Source organism: Leptodactylus fuscus, chromosome 1 (assembly GCF_031893055.1).
Source record: "Leptodactylus fuscus isolate aLepFus1 chromosome 1, aLepFus1.hap2, whole genome shotgun sequence".
NCBI classification, from domain to species: Eukaryota; Metazoa; Chordata; class Amphibia; order Anura; family Leptodactylidae; genus Leptodactylus; species Leptodactylus fuscus.
The window spans coordinates 186,203,896-186,222,128 of record NC_134265.1 but is presented as its reverse complement, the minus strand read 5'-3'; the positions used below and the strand labels follow the sequence as shown (position 1 = coordinate 186,222,128).

General features: G+C 38.7%; 1 protein-coding gene across 1 annotated transcript in view; it reads right to left on the bottom strand.

The window, feature by feature from the left end:
- Positions 1-18,233, bottom strand: part of PAX5 (paired box 5) — a 158,157-nt gene that overhangs the window by 99,135 nt on the left and 40,789 nt on the right. The window lies entirely within an intron of this gene.

The following is an 18,233-nucleotide window of genomic DNA, read 5'->3' as shown; positions in this document are numbered from 1 at the left end:
CGAGTATATACAGTAGTTTGATAAAGATCCGTACAATGCATTACATATTTGATACTGATTCTAGCCACAAAGTGTATTTATTATATTTCAGAGCTGTATTCACTAAACTTTAGCTGATCTCCTATAATAAAATTCGACAGTTAGTTTGGGGGCAACATGGTGGCTCCGTGGTTAGCACCGCAGCCTTGCAGTCCTAGAGTCCTGGGTTCGAATCCTGCCAGGAGCAACATCTGCAAAGAGTTTGATTTCCTCCCATACTACAAAGACATACTGATAGGAAAAAACAAAGTACATTGTGAGTCCCATATGGGGCTTGCAATCTACATTTAAAAAAAAATGAGGCCCCATAAACAATAGAGCAAAGTTAACAAGATCTATCAATTCTGGTCAGATTGGTCCATTATCTCATGTGTAGTGTTTCCTCTAAGCAGGAAGCTCTTGGAGGGAAATAGTTAAAACAATGCCGAACACATTGAGCTTATGTAAGCACAAGGACCCCAAAGACTATAATGGGGTCCATGTGTTTTCTGCACGCTGTCCGCTCGAGTCTTGTGGAGAGAAAAGTACTTCATCAACTACTTTCCTGTCTGCATGACTTGGGCGAACTCTGCGCAAAAAGCACACAGACCCCATTATAATCTATGGGGTCCGTGTGCTTTCACTGCTCACCACTTGCCAATGCATTCGGTATTACGTTCGGGGGTCCCCATACAGACTCCCCAAACAGAATACCAAACACAGATGTGAACCAGGCCTTAACAAGACCAAACACAAGTTTACCCCATATAATCACCAAAGCTTTGATGGAACAGTGCTTATGTGTAGGGGAACCTCCAAACTCTCCCAAAAATGATGTCAGGAAGAGAAGGATTTTGGTTTTTGGTAGCTTTAAATTTTAATGTTAGTTCCTGTATTGTCAGGGGAGAAGGTGACTATTTTGTTTGGCACAGACTTCAACTCTAAAGCCCCTTGCAGATGACCATGGTGTGGGTCAGTGTGCTATAAATGTATTTCACGGATAGCAAACTGACCCATTCTTTTCTATGGGCCCATACATACGACCATGAATTTCATGATCCAATCCTATTCCTGTCCTATTTTGCGTGACACCCACGTGTCCCCTGTGTGCAGCCTGTGCTTTTAATTCACGGCAGGCCAGTTGCAGCATGGTCATCTATAAACAGCCTAAGACACATATATACTAAGCCAAGCCAAGCTTGCATATGTATGGCAGGTTATTAAGTGCAGTTATTAAGGTTAAGGTCCCACATAGTGGGCCGCAGCAAAAAAGCATGGTGGGAAAAACCTCGGAGGCAACACATCACAGTTTTTCCTGCAGCACTTTTTACAGAAAGTCCACAGAGGTTTCCTCTTCAGACTATCTGCTTCCATTATACCTATACCTAACCATCAGCATTTCCGTAGGTATATTTAACTTGCTGCAAGTGATGTGACGGTTTTGGAAATCACAGCTTTTCCTCTGTGCGTATTTTTCTGCAATGTGTGGATGGGTTTTGCTAGTCACTTTGTAGTGACTGTAAAACGCCAAACCGAGGCATCTATGGTACTTAGGTCTCCGGCCTTACTTACAGTATAGATATAATTGACATGCTGCGATTTATAAAACTGGAAAAAAAAAAAACTGCAATGGTTTTGCAAATCACAGAGTATCTGCTCTGTGTATTTTCCCACAATGTAAGGAAGGAATTTGTGTTTTTTTCAGCCAAAGCCAGGAGTGGAAAAGCAAAAGGTAAAAGTATAAAGATTTTTAATATATTTATACCTTCTGTATTCTGTGTATCTATACCTTTTGTACTCATTCTTGACTTTGGCTCAAACAAATTGCAGCAAGATCTGCAACAAAAAAAACTGTATTTCCGCAATGTTGTACCTACGCCTAAGGATCCATTCACACAGAGTTTTTTTTGTGAGGATTTTGGCCCTGAATTCTCGTCAGAATCCAGGTGGAAAAAATGCCTCCAAATAGAGTTCTATGGGTTCTGCTAGGTTTTTTTTCCCGCTAGTGGATTTTTCCACTAGTGGAAAAAAAACTTCCTTCAGATGGATTCTGCCTGCAAAAACCAATGCAGTCAATGGGAGGCGGAAAATCCATGTGGAATTTGGCAAAAACTACATGGAAAAACCGCTAGCGTTTTTTTTCAAGGTTCATACACTGTTCTGGAGGAAAACACCATTTCCTAATTCCTGAAGCGGATTTTTTCTTCGCCAATATCCTCGCCAAAACACTCTGTGTGAATGGACCCTAAGGGTGAGGTGTCATGTTGCAGAAATGTAGTTTTTTTGTTGCAGATTTTTAAGCCAAAGCCAAGAATGGCTACAAAATGAATGGGAACTCTATAGAAAGTTTTTATACTTCTACCTTCTGCTCAATCCACTCCTGACTTTGGCTCAAAAAACTGCAACAAAATCTGTAACAAAAAAAAGCTGTGTTTCCACAATCTAGGGTTTCAACCTTAGGGTCAGTGCACACTGAGTTTTTTGGCGCTGATTTTGATGCTGAATCCACCTCAAAATCAGCCTCCAAAAAAAAGCCTTCCAATAGAGTTCTATTTTCTATTGAACATAAAGCATGATGTACTATAGAGCTAGAGGCCGGTAACTCTCTTAGACAAGTCTACTGTAATTGCTTCAGCAAAAATGTTATGTTAATAAAATGCACAATTAAGCTCATTAACATTAAATATACAGATATGGGACTAGAAACAGTTGGAGGCTTCATTATTGTAAAATATATTAGACATTTCATATGTGCAGTCTACACCAGAAAAAAAACTATACATTGCTGGAATCACTAATGATTTTTTCTTTTTTTTTTTTAAGAATGCAAACTTTTTTTTTTATTGAATACCAATAATGTATCAGAGAGGTGATCAGAGATGAAAGTCCATATGCTGCCATATGCTGACAGAGTAAGATCTTTCTAGCACAAGTGTGGTATTCTGTTACGGTGGATATTCACCTATAATAGCTGTCAGCTAAAGCCTCATTTAGTTGAGAATTATTGCTAATAAAGTCCCCATACACACTTGGGCCAGCTAAGGATGCATGTGTTCTGAATGGGTAGATGGAAGTAAACCACCTGATGACAGTTTATCTCTGATGCAAAATTCAGCATGCCCCATCATTCACTTCCTTAACATCATATGTTAGTCGAGAGTCCCCATACCCATTAGATGAATGATCAGTTCTGCTGAAATCATACTGTATATTAAGGAGAGTCTGTCATCAGTAAATGGGGCCAATTTTCATGCAAATCACTTCTTTATTCATATAAAAATGAGGAACAGATATTTGGGGATGCACCATAGCTTTCCAGGACTTTGTTCTCCGCTCTAGATTCCAAGACAAGGCACTTCCCATGAGTTGTATATGAATAAAATGGGGCGCCAAAGCTGAATAATGTTACAAAAACAGAGTGGCAAAAAATTCCACATTTTACAGTACCTGCAAAATGGATGGGATTCTGGCTATTCCCATCCACACATTACAGAAAAAAATATGCAGCGGAAAAGCTGCAATTTCAAAAACGCCTGCGTTTTTTATAATCGCAGCATGCTATTTATACCCACAGTTGGTGTTTTCCATACAGAGGCAGAAAGTCCACAGAGGAAAACTATGCAAAAATGCAATGAAAAATGCTATGGGAAAAAGCTTTTTTCCGCAGTGTTTTTTTATTTTTTACAATGAATTTACTGCTGACAGAGGCTCTCTAAACTCTTTGCAGAGGTAAGATTCACCTGAATTCTATAATGCCCATATCATGTCTAGTTGAATAGGCCCTTAAATGGACAATTAATGTTTAATCAATTTTATTAAAGGTTTTTCAAAGAAAAGGAACAGAAAAAGTAAGGCATAACAGTACAACAATGCGCATAGAGGCGCACAAGCCTCAAAAAGCAGAAATAAGGGAACATAGTCATTGAATAAAGTATTTGCCATCAGACCAACTTATTAGATACAGTTAGGAAAACCAGGTCGAGGACGAGAGTGGGGTTCGGGGACCTGAAATAGGTGCATGTTCCTGGTAAGATGAGAGGACCATGTGTGGGAAGACCAACACTGTGCCATCAGTTATGATACACAAATAAAAGGGACAACTAAATGAACAAGGAGGTGACAACACAGAAGGGCGAGGTATAAAGGGCAGAGGAGGGGTACGGGAATGGAAGAGCCAAGGCTGACCTTACAAAGAGAAATCAAAAGAGCATCTCTGGGTCAGGAGAAAAAGTTGGAGAACTCGGAGGAGTACTGAAACACCACCTATGGCCGCCAGAGAGACTCAAACAGGGATGACTGAGAGAAGGGCTAGTTGAGGTGAGGGTGTGAATGCCCTTAGTATAGAGATCAAACACTGCTTTCCAGAATAATATGGATGATTTATATACTGTATATGTGCTTTAAGGTTTTAGGACAGTTTAGTTTATGTATGCTTAAAATAAATGGGTGCTGACACCGAATTATCCACACTTTAGTAAAATTACTGCAGATAATGTGTAATTAGTGGAATTACCTCTGTAATTAGTATTTTCCTCTGTGTATTGCTCATTATGTACTTACTTTTACAGCTATTGAAAAAGGTTTTACTGTAATATTAAGGCATCTGTTTCTACAATCCAAACATACAGATATTACTCAAAAATATACCAAATTTTATATATTTGCAGCATTTTAATAACACTTTCATGTTTTTAATACTTATGTAACCTTTAGGGGTCCAGACGCAGATGATATGGCATAAAAAAAAACCTTTTACGTGCTAGACCATTCCAACTTTGAGACTTTCAGTCCGGCAGTCATTACTTCAGACTCACCTTTAAGGCTAAGGCCCTACGTTGCAGAAATGCAACTTTTTTTGTTGCAGATTTTTGCCATTCTTGGAAAAAAAAAACATGCGAAACCTGTAACAAAAAAATGTTACATTTCTGCAATGTAGCCAATGAATGATTAGAGTAGTCGGGTAAATGATGTATGTGATATCCTCGCTGCAGGATTGGCAGGGATCACCAGAGGCAACGCTGGAGCGAGTGGGTAATGGGTTACTTTATTATTTTATATCATTTTCTGACTACAGTATCTTTTTCAAAATCCCCAATAACCCCCTTAAAATTCACATGCTGAAACAATACATCTCAGACCTTTTTTTTTTCTTTCTGTGTATTTTAGCGGCTATTCCAAGAAATGACTTTCTGTAGTATTAGGTTTAAATCAGTATTTAACACACTATTAACTCAGTACAACATACATATGAACATTAAATCATCCTAAGGACACATCACATGTTGAAAGACTCTAATACCAATAGTCTCCAACTATATTACTTTGCGCCTCAGATAATTGCTTTACTTCACAGGAATGTGCCGACTAATTAAGATGGATGCCACCTATGCCGTTTAGAACCTTAAAAAAAGAAATGAATTATTGCAAAGAGCAAAAAGGGTATTTTGGAATGAGGTCCAATTTAATAGGAGTAATTTGCTTTAACTGTGTCCTGAGATGTTGTAAGATCATGTTCCATCACAGTAATAATTACATAGTGCTTTATGTGTATATTTCAAGATTTTTTTTCCCAAACAATAAGGCATCCGGCACAAAGAAAGCAATGTTTGTGCTGGTGAAAGTGGATTTAACTCACTTCCAATGAACTCTTTTAGTGTACTCTCAAAAGTTAAATAAACATAGAATGATAGAAAAATTCTCACGTATATGGAACATGGGTAAGGCACCTTTACTGTAATAGTTACACAATTAAGATAAAGTGCAATTTTCACTATTGTTTCTACATTTATTATTTCTAACTATAGATATCATCTTCTATAACCAAGGTGCTCTATAAAGTATTGCGCAAAAATGAAAAATCAAAATTATCACCATAAAAATTTTACAAATATTGTATTAGCAGAAGCAATTTTATAAATACATAACCAGGAGAAGGGAAAAGAAGGAAAATACTCAGGCCACTTGCAGATATACTTTCTCAGCTTCACTTCCCATGATGTTTCTTCGCTTGGGTCTGCTTGGAAATGTGACTTCCACAGCTTGGAGTTTAAGACAGCAAATCCGAAAAAAAGAGGAATCCAGTCTGACGCAGCTTTTTTCCTGTGACACGTGTGATGATTTGACTTTTTATACCAAGTTGAAAATAAAGAAGAAGTTTTATTATTTCTACTCTGGTCATGCTGGATTTCGTCTTTTTTTGAAGATATTTTATAACCTGAAGTTCTTGCCCCTGATATAACATCTGTAACAAAACCCCAAACTTGACACATGGGCTAAAATACTGGTGACCTCTTAGGTGGCAAAGCAACCACTGATCCATCTCACGTAATGTGTATCTACCCAAGTGCAAGTAAATCCACTCTTGAAAAACCACAGCAAAATCTACAACAACAAAAAAAATCAGCTTTTCTGCAACGTGTGGCCTCTGCCTAGATCAGGTAGTTCTAGTTACAGATTATCTGCAGGTATTGAGGAAAGGGGCACCTCAGTTCTCTTTGCACTGTGAGCTTTAGTCGCAGCATTTGTTCAAATCTCATCCACGATGTTGCTACTATAGACTAATTTTTGATGTGTGTATGTTCTTTTTTGGTCTTGAACTAGACGAAGGCTTGGATCACGGGGTTTTTTAGGCCGGGTTTTGACGTGGAATCTGCGTCAGAATCCGGTTCAAAAAACCGCCTCCCACTGACTTCAATGGAACCTGTTCACTTCTTTTTTCCGATAGTGGATTTGTGCTGCTTGCAGAAAAAAGAAGCGACCTGCCCTTTCTTACCACGGATTCCACGGCGGAATCCGCCACAGAGACTGTGCGCGAACACTCCCTCCCGACTAGGCCCATTCATTTGGGCCTAATCCGGAGAGGAATGCCGTGTCAACTCAGCCTAAACCTCTGTGATCTTCCCCATGTCCCCCAAGCCTGAAGGCATAATTAACACAATTTGATGATTGTGATGTCATAATTCAAAAATAAATGCAGTGATGTCAGAAAACAGAGGGAATAAACACAAATATAAACAAAGAAATTCTCCAGGGATTTTTTTGTTTCATTTTGTACCTATTCCCCCGGTATATATAATTGAGTCAATATTACCTTATTTAGTTGTATATAAATTCATGCGATCCTTCTCCTTATTTGTGTCACTGTGCTGTTACTTGCTATTTGCCTCAGTGCCACAACACAGGGGCAGTTTATGAACATTACGACCTCTTCTGCTGGGGGGGGGGGGGCAGGTAATTTTTTTCCAGCAGTGGCTAGTGATAGCAGTTTGTGTCCTCCTGTGGAGAATCTGTGCGGTATAGCCCATTCAGTTTGAAGTTGTGTTGCCTGAGATTGTGACCCCCATGAGAGAGGAGAAAGCAGGGGGGTCATCATGAGATCACATGAAAAAACTTTTTTAGCTAGAAAACTATGAATAAACATGGTAGTACTAGCTGAATTATACACATTGTGGGCAATAGGTACATAGTGAACAGTTCTTTAAAGATTGGGACTCTATAAGATTCACCTCTTTTTCCTTTTCTCATGCATGATATATGCCCAGAAAATACATATCCATGTATTAAAGAGGTTTTCCCAGAATCAATATTTATTGCTTACCCATATGGTATCCAAAATGGAATGTACAATGCAGCACTTCTATACTTGGGTGCCAGCAAACAAGTCACAAGCAGCAGGCTATAAACGATGCAGAAAATCCAAAAATACCACACTACTCAATAGTTGTAGTGAAAGATCAAAAGTGTTTACTTACCCATATTCAGACCGCAGTTACAGTTACATACCCATATATAGTCCATGCACTTTAATATGATACATAACAAACAGGACATTTAAACCCAATGTTTTATTAACTTCATTACAAATACAATCAATGAAAAAGTATTAAAAACAGTGATAATGAATATCTTCAGCATTACAAAGTTTCAATAAGTGTGGCAGAATACTGTAAGTAAAGCCGGAGCCACATGTGGTGTAGATGCCACGGTTTGGAGTTTTACAGTCAATGCAAAGTGACTAGCGAATCCCATCCACACATTGCAGAAACATATTCTGTGATTTCCAAAACCGTCACGCCACATGCAGCATGCCAATTATACCTACGGAAACATTGATGGTTAGGTATAAGTATAATGGAAGCAGAAAGTCAGAAGAGGAAACCTCTGTGGACTTTCTGTGAAAAACGCTGCGGGAAAAACCACGATGTGTTTCCCGCAGCACTTTTTTGGTGAGGTCAGCTACGTGGGGCCTTAGCCTAAAAAGTTAGGTCTATCAAAGGTGTCATAAAATGTATCAATATACATAACAATCTTCATAAGTGTAAAATTCTACATCTTGAAGTGTCAATCATTGGGGAACCGCAGTTGTCAGCTAGAAACCTTCTATGGCTACGTATAGTCTGCGCCTTACAACACCAGATCTCAATGGTCTACACCTCTCTTGTTATAGGCCAACCAGATGTGTTGTACTATGCCTCTCTATGATAGTAATCAATAATAGTAATGAAAAATTTTACTATCCACAGTTCCAGAAATATTTATTAGTTACTTTAAGCCTTTATCCAAAGACATATTTTATATCTCAATATAAATATTTTTGAACATATTGCTTACAATACACTCACAGACTATAGGCTCGCAACCTAAAAGTAGAGCGCCAGTGAAATAGTTAAAACGTTTCAAATTCCAATATCAAACTAATGTGTTTGTTGCAATCGCACAAATATTTTCAAAATAAATTACTTTGTTTCTGTGAGATCAGTGCGATTTGTTGCAGATCAAAGAAAGAAGAAAACGAGGGAAGAGAAAAAAAAAACACAAGATATATCATCAAAGATCCAAAAATACTTTTCATTTTGAGGTGATATCGCAGCATTTCAAAGCCGCTGATAGAGTTTCAGTTCATTCTCTATTATCCATTGAAAGCAGCCGGAGCTAGCAGCAGACTGTACTAGATTGTATTCCCCATAAGATGGTCAACGATATATATATATGATCTTCAACCTCTATTGATTGACCAATTTCACAAGCAAAGACTGGTGAAATGAAGCTGAAATGAACACCTTGCTTTAACTCATTGAACCTATCAGGCCTGAGTTAATCTCACTGCCCAGTGTCTCTGATAGAATTCAATTGATCAATCATGTTTTGGTGATAGTACCATTTCACTGCTTTATTGCTTCTTCATTTCTAGGCTTGACCTGTTATATATACGAGGACCAGCTCTACACCAAAAAGATGTACACAGATCATTGTCTGTGTGTCAGGAGTGGTTGCCTACCCATGCATATCTGAACCCTATGTTAAACAGACCAATTGAAAACAACAAAAATTAATTATGTCACATTTTACTAGATGTTTTTCTTGTGTTATTTTAATACGCCATTTGTTACAGGCTATGTAATATTTCTAAATACTCCACTGTAGATATGGAATTATTTGTGACAGTCCTGCCTATACATTTATTCATGTGTGCGTAACATTGTAATGATCAACCTTCATTTTTATCTAAATTCCAGTTGTGCTTACTACAGTATGTTACTTATATACAGTAGTTGTATAGCAGATATCATTAAAGAGAACAATTCATGTCCTCAGAGATATGCAGTATTACATATTGTTAAAAGGCAGATGGTGTGCTGAATTCAGCCCTCTGTCAGATTTCCCAGTCTGCACCAAAGTGCTGGAGATATCGGTGCTGTTAGTTTCAGTACTGATGTCTCTCCCCTGTCAGAAAGGTGGGACTTACAGCTCAGCTCATTACTGGATTGTTAGGAACACTCCCGACAGTACACACACATTTCTGAGGACTCAGTCCCTTTCCTTGGATAAAGTTTCTCCTGCACAGTCTACCTGAGATCTCCCCATAATGATCAATCAGATATCTCTGAATTGAGTTGTGTGACCATCCTCATAATCTCCTCCCTGGACACATCTCTATGATCAGTGCAGGAAAGAAAACGGGAAGCTAAACTGTGAAAGTTCAGATTCCTCCTGCAGTCTACAGAGGAATTTGAGAGAGCAGTCTGTGTGGATGGGAAGATAACGGAAAGAGAGGCGCGAAAACAGCAGAGCAGTCCTTGTAAGAAAGGGCCTCTGTGTGTCCATAAACAATTCCCGCAAACTACAATGGACAGAACAATACACAAAAGTGACCATTTCTCTACATTGTGTCCTCTCTGTGGAGAAAAAAATGCTGCGAAAAACACATTGCGTTTTATTTGCAGTTTTTGCTGCATTTTTCTCGGATTCTTTCTTCGCGACTCCACAGTTAAAAGTAAAATGATGTGATTTTTTGAAAGAGCAACTTATCAAAATCTCAGTCACTTTCCAGAAATAGTTTAATCTCCAGAGGCAACAAGGCTTCTTCACTCTAAGGACTGTGAGGGCCCCTTCACACGGTGTAAGCCTGCAGCTCACTTAGACACGTATACACGTGTCCGAATGCGGCGCTTCAAAACAGAGCCCATTGATTTCAATGGGAAGCGCGCGTATATCAGCATATTGAAATCAATGGGCTCTGTTTTGAAGCGCCGCGCTCGGACACGTGTATACGTGCCTAAATGAGCGGCACGCTTACGCTGTGTGAAGGGGCCCTGAATCTATAGAATAGCCTACTCAAAGAGCTGGGCACAGCAGCAACAGATGGCCATGTCAGAAAAATGCTTAGATGTAGGGGGCCACACGGTGGCTCAGTGGTTAGCAGTGCAGCCTTGCAGCGCTGGAGTCCTGGTGTTCAAATCCCACCAAGGACAGAAAACCATCTGCAAGGAGCTTGTATGTTCTCCCCGTGTTTGCATGGATTTCCATCCCATATTACAAAAAGACATACTGATAGGGAAAAAAAAATGTATATTGTGAGCTCTATGTGGGGCTCACAATCTACATTAGAAAAAAAAGAAAAATGCTTAGATGTATAGAACGTCATATCTGGTTGAACTTAATGGACATATGTCTTTTCTCAACCGCACTATGTTACTTTTATCCCTTAATCAATTTGATATATTTGTCCAACAATCAGAAAATCTAATCTACACCTGCTGTGACCTGCAGATCTATGCAAATAATCTGTTAAATTTTCAAGCTTTTGTAATAAATTTGACCAAAACTTTGTCTCCTTACTGACCATGCCCACTTTCTATGTCACTTTTATAATCTGCTAAGCCAAGAGGAAAGTGGTAAATCTTAAAGCTAATTTGTTGCATTTCATTTGTTTTCTTGACTCTGTTACGTAAACTGCTTGGTAAATATCACCTGTGGATTCTGTCCAATCTATCAGAAGGAAAACCTGGAATTGGTACAAATCGATGCCTGTTCATAACAAGAATAGGTCTAATTTTCTGTTACATGGTCTTTAATGTGCCAAATTTATAAACAGGTGTGTGCCAATAAATAAATTAGGCATAAATCAATTTCCAATTCCTTTTCCACTAGGTTCACACAAGTGTCAGGGTGTCCGTTGTTATGGTCCATCAGAGGACTAGAACAGCGAACCGCTAAAATATTTAGCATACCCAATGAATAAAATGGAGTCCATCAGGTACAGAGACTCTAACGTACTTTAATGTAATGGTTGGATACAACTATGAATGCAAGGACCTTCTGCAGCCTGGGACATATCAGAAACCCAGCTATGATTTCAACAAGAGGTTATCAGGCAGGAACAGTTTATGTATACAGTACATGAGTGCCAGACTAGAGAAGGTTCCTGTATTCATGGTCATATCCAATCAAAAAAACACCGTCACCACTAAGATGCTTAGTGAAAATCTTTAAAGCCTGTGCCGCACATAACGCAAGCGCCTTGATTTGGCCACGGCATTTTATAGTACCTGTAAAATGGATGGGATCCTGGCTAATCCTATCCCCAAAATGCAGAAAAAAATCTGCAGCGGAAATGCTGCAATTTCAAAAACGCTGGCATTTTTTTGTAAATCGCAATGTCCGTTATACAGTCTTATGAAAAAGTTTGGGCACCCCTATTAATCTTAATCATTTTTAGTTCTAAATATTTTGGTGTTTGCAACAGCCATTTCAGTTTGATATATCTAATAACTGATGGACACAGTAATATTTCAGGATTGAAATGAGGTTTATTGTACTAACAGAAAATGTGCAATTAGCATTAAACCAAAATTTGATCGGTGCAAAAGTATGGGCACCTCAACAGAAAAGTGACATTAATATTTAGTAGATCCTCCTTTTGCAAAGATAGCCTCTAGTCGCTTTGTGCAGCTTCTAATCAGTTCCTGGATCCTGGATGAAGGGATTTTGGACCATTCCTCTTTACAAAACAATTCAAGTTCAGTTAAGCCAAGCATGGACAGCCCACTCCAAATCATCCCACAGATGTTCAATGATATTCAGGTCTGGGGACTGGGATGGCCATTCCAGAACATTGTAATTGTTCCTCTGCATGAATGCCTGAGGATTTGGAGCGATGTTTTGGATCATTGTCTTGCTGAAATATCCATCCCCGGCGTAACTTCAACTTCGTCACTGATTCTTGAACATTATTCTCAAGAATCTGCTGATACTGAGTGGAATCCATGCGACCCTCAACTTTAACAAGATTCCCGGTGCCGGCATTGGCCACATATCCCCAAAGCATGATGGAACCTCCACCAAATTTTACAGTGGGTAGCAAGTATTTTTCTTGGAATGCTGTTTTTTTTGGACGCCATGCATAACACCTTTTTGTATGACCAAACAACTCAATCTTTGTTTCATCAGTCCACAGGACCTTCTTCCAAAATGAAGCTGGCTTGTCCAAATGTGCTTTTGCATACCTCAGGCGACTCTGTTTGTGGCGTGCTTGCAGAAACGGCTTCTTTCTCATCACTCTCCCATACAGCTTCTCCTTGTGCAAAGTGCGCTGTATTGTTACCGATGCACAGTGACACCATCTGCAGCAAGATGATGCTGCAGCTCTTTGGAGGTGGTCTGTGGATTGTCCTTGACTTTTCTCACCATTCTTCTTCTCTGCCTTTTTGATATTTTTCTTGGCCTGCCACTTCTGGGTTTAACAAGAACTGTCCCTGTGGTCTTCCATTTCCTTACTATGTTCCTCACAGTGGAAACTGACAGGTTAAATCTCTGAGACAACTTTTTGTAGCCTTCCCTTGAACAGCTATGTTGAACAATCTTTGATTTCAGATCATTTGAGAGTTGTTTTGAGTAGCCCATGATGCCACTCTTCAGAGGAGATTCAAATAGGAGAACAACTTGCAATTGGCCACCTTAAATACTTTTTCTCATGATTGGATACATCTGGCTATGAAGTTCAAAGCTCACTGAGGTTACAAAACCAATTTAGTGCTTCAGTAAGTCAGTAAAAAGTAGTTAGGAGTATTCAAATCAATAAAATGATAAGGGTGCCCATACTTTTGCAGCGGTCAAATTTTGGTTTAATGCATATTGCACATTTTCTGTTATTACAATAAACCTCATTTCAATCCTGAAATATTACTGTGTCCATCAGTTATTAGATATATCAAACTGAAATGGCTGCTGCAAACACCAAAATATTTAGAACTAAAAATTATTAAGAATAATAGGGGTGCCCAAATTTTTTCATAGGACTGTACCTACGGAAACACAAGCAGTTTATATATATAGGTATAATAGGTAGTAAAAGTGTGAAAACTGCCACAGAAAAAAAAGCAATGTGTTTCCGCATGGTTTTTCCTACAGCGCTTTTTGGTTGTGGCTTGCTACGTGGGACCTAAGCCTAAAACTGTGCAAAATTTTTAATTACTTTTATTCACAAAAATGTTTAACTTTTACTTGTCTACAAATATAAATATGGTTATGTTCCTAGGAAAACCCCCTTCAGCTAAACCTGTGAGATAGATGAGAAGGGAGGGATATTTTTACTTTGAATGACTGACAGGAAGACCTGTAAAAGCAATAGGAGGAAAAACTCCTTTTCGATTTGATGACGGAAAAGGGAGCCACATTAAAAACTGCTGCTTCCTTCCCACTTAAATGAAAACAGAGAAATGTAGAGTTCTAATGGTTGACTTTACAAGAGGTAGAAAGCAGACATTAAATCTATCCCCCTTCTCTTTGAGCTGCATGAAGGAAGAACGACAAGGAGAAGGAGGTGGAAGGAATGTGGGAGAACGTAGGAGATGGAGGTGGAAGGAATGTGGGAGAACGTAGGAGAAGGAGGTGGAAGGAATGTGGGAGAACGTAGGAGATGGAGGTGGAAGGAGTGTAGGAGAACGTAGAAGGAGGTGGTAGCTGTCACTTTTAGTTTGTGTCCCCTTTGCTATATGGTATAAACACAAACAAGGGAGGTATATTTAATATCATGCTTGTAAGCTGCTAAATGTACACAAAGGGTTATTATCATCTTCTTCTATGATTGTTGTTATTGTTGATGTTCTTTTTTTCACATGCATCCTCTGGTCCTTTGCCCAGTTTTAGACTGCTGGGCTCCTCACTGAAACACCTCCCCGGAGTTGTAGAGAAAAGCTGGCATCCGTTGTAACCATAACAAACACAATTGTTCTCAGCAGTGCTCCAGCAAATAGAGTCATTAATTACGGTCTCGCTCTCTCTCCAGCCCGCCGTTGGCTGAAATGGCAATCAATGCGAAGCCGCTCATTGCCTTCTCTCAGGGAGTGGAGACAGATGCCATGAAAACTAACGGCAGCCCAACAAGAACCCTGCCAGTAAGGCAGCAGTAAGCTGTACCTAGTAACTGCCGTCACGCTGCTTCTGTGTGTGTGGCTACATTTATTTGGGCTGCATCAGCCATGGGGGAGGGTATCCCATTAAGCGATTATTTTTATCTTATAACGTCAATTTACTTATACTGATTGGCTTCCTGCGGCAAAATATCAATTAAATTGCAAATGCCTAAAGAACCTTATTTTCTCTCTATCTCTTTCATTTCTGCAACCTTTTCCCCTCTCTCTGTGTTGTAACGTAATTTAATTTCTATCTGGTCCTATATCTGAAAAGGAAATCTTACAAAATACCTTTTGCCCTTTGCTTAGGTTTGCCATGACTACATGGTTTCCCTAGAAGCTGTGCACACCATCACATGGCTCAGCTGAGCTTGGAGTAGGAGCCGGGGATAGTTGTAATGTGATTTTTAAATAACATCCCATATTGTTGTGCATTCATCTTTAGCTCATTAACTCACCATCCCCTTAATGTTCCCTCCCTCTTCCTATACTTCATTTTCTAAGGATTAGTTTATTAACCAGCATCCCCAGAGAATGACTTCTAATTTTTCCCTATTTTTTTCCCTGCTTAAATTGATCATCAATGCACAATGTAATGTGTTCTAAATGATGTAAGTGGTTGTAGGCAATGGAAAACTGATTCATGTATATGTTCTAGTGAGAGAAGCAATCAAAGCTACATTTCTTCATTATGTGTAGGACATACAATAATTCCCAGCTCTGACTTTGATACTCAGATCGGTAGTAAAGTACTAAATAAATACAGTACAGTACAAAGAGGACACAGATTTTAGGGGATATGACATAAAGTCTCATAATTCAGAACTGAGATAGGGACTGTTAAAAATGGTCGCTGAGAGGGTCACATATCCTAGAAGAATGAATTACATTAACTTTATCTGAATTTATTTCTATAAAGCTGAGTTTACAAAGCACTTTTATGCTGAAGAACTGAATACGGTTTTTAATTGCAATAATGCCTTGCTATGTTCCTCACCTGTATGAACAACGTGAACACTAGAGGGGTTTCTTTATAATGGTCATTCATTAGCATATAGTGAGATGTATAGTAATAAGTGCTAGCCATTACTGTAGTGCATGCAATTTTCCACCAAAAAAGCGCTGTGCAAAATCAACCTATGGCTGAGGCCACACGTTGCGAAAATACAGCTTTTTTTGTTGTAGATTGTGTTGCGTTTTCTTGAGCCAAAGCCAAAAATGGCTACAAAATAAGTGATAAATATATAGGAAGTTCTTATACTTGTACATTCTGCTCAATCCACTCCTGGCTTTGGCTTAAAAAAAACTGCAACAAAATCTGGAACAAAAAAGCTGCATTTCCGCAATGTGGAGCCTCAGCCTATAGGAGGATAAGTGGCCACCAGGCACATACATCACTGCTTATCTTATCTAGGGTCTTTCTTTTTCTGAATCATTATCTTTAGGTTATTAAGAAAAGTAAAAAACATCTATAAAAATGGCAATAGGAAATTGAAGCTGTTTGCACAAATATAATATTATCAAAACAACAGGCACAATAGCTTAAGAAGACACAAAGACTGGTGTTGGGGAGAGCTTTATTCAAGGGCCTCCTGGACAGTGCCGTATAATGCCCCAAAGTGACCTATACACAGTATAATATCCCATAGCATCTCCTCCACACAGTATTATTTCCATTATATATCGACGGTTTTTGTTACAAATTTTGCAAAAATTTTGGGTTCAATAGAACCCAAATTTTTTGGGTTTATTAACCACAAACTATTATTATATTATTATATTATATCTTATCTTTAGACTGGAGACTCTGCTGCAACTCCCTGATGTTTTTGGTGCTCTTCAATGACATCATAGATGTGGGTTACACCAGCCTGACACACAAGACATCTGCGATGTCACTACATAGGCCAAAGACAACATGGAGTTGGAGTTGTGAGTAACACTGGTTTTTATATCTGAAGAAACCACCGAGTATAATAATAATATTATTATTATTTGTATTTGGGGCCCGTGGCTTTACTCACCAATCCTTTATCCTGCTCTTGGCTGCCCTTCTTCTCACTACGTGATATAAGATGCATGGGGCCCACAAGAGGGCAGAAGGGGAAGAGGAGCAGGAACAGTCATGAGCAGGAACAGAGATCGGTAAGTAAATTTAAAAAAAAATAAAGCAGCAGGGGCCTACTGAGCCTCGTAAGGTCGCGGGCCCTGTGTCAGACACCACAACTGATATGGTGATGCATACACCACTTCTTATAGGGCTACAGATGCCCCTTTATCAGGTATCAAAGGCTTAGGCCACATCTGCATCTAACTTATATGAGGCATTTTTCATGGATGCCATAGGTACCCATTCATATCAATGTGTTTCTTCAGATGTCCGCAAATAAACAGTGTAAGCATGTCCTTTTTTCCATTATGAATGCATCACACCAGTGGATCCATGTGTCATCCATTTTTCACAAACCCAGAGACATACAAAATATAGATGATATGACAAAATTTGACAAAATGTATGATCAGGAAACCATTCCTGCCTTCTATTGGAGAAACAGCTACCTCCTTTATCAGTCTTTATGGTCTTATGCAGATGCAGACTCTGCAACGTCATACCAATCCGTCAAGTTTATTATGGGAATTTTTTAACCTATGTAAAATTATTTGTTAACAGGAGTAACTACACCTTTCTTAAAAGTCATAAGGTTAGATGCACACAAAAATGTGAAGCAACTGGTCCCTGGGCAAACAGCAGTGACAGCATATGGATGATATCTGTATGCAACCTGTGCTTTACTGACCCATTGATTTTCTAGAGATAGGTATAGGACCTGTCCTAAATTTTTCCCCTGCCTCACGGCGATCTCCAAGAACTCGTGATAATACACAGACATGTGAATTCTGTCTGGTGAAATACTTATTATTTACAAATTATAGTAATTGTTTATTCTTAGGAAGTTGTGCTAGATTTGTAGACTATTAAAGACAATATAATATACCATATCCTGAATTTCTAACTTTCCAGGATAAAGACTATGGTTGTATGGTCTGTATTCAGATTTGAAATGAACTGAATGGAATTGAAATTAATCTGCGCGATCTAGATTGGAGATTAATATTGACACGGAAATTAGTTTTACCACCAGCCTTACTATCTTCCTGACATTCAGTTATTCGGTATGTATAAGATATACTCCCACTAACGCATCACATTATACCATTGTCAGACATATTTGTATTGCTCTATCTTATTAGATAAAGTGCACTACCATCCATGAGAGGTAGAGCCCTTATCCGCCATATCTGAAGTGGAGAGCATTTATGTTTCACGAAAGATTTGTGTTATCGTAGAGCTGAATATATTATATGTAACTAGAAAGATCATGAACTGACAAATATTACAACTCCTTCATTGGATGGCAGTATAAAAAACTATTAGCCTATTTCCTCAATCTACAGAAATTTGCAATCTTTTTAGCTTGATCTAACATAGAGGTTAGAGTAAATAAGATCTTAATATTAGAA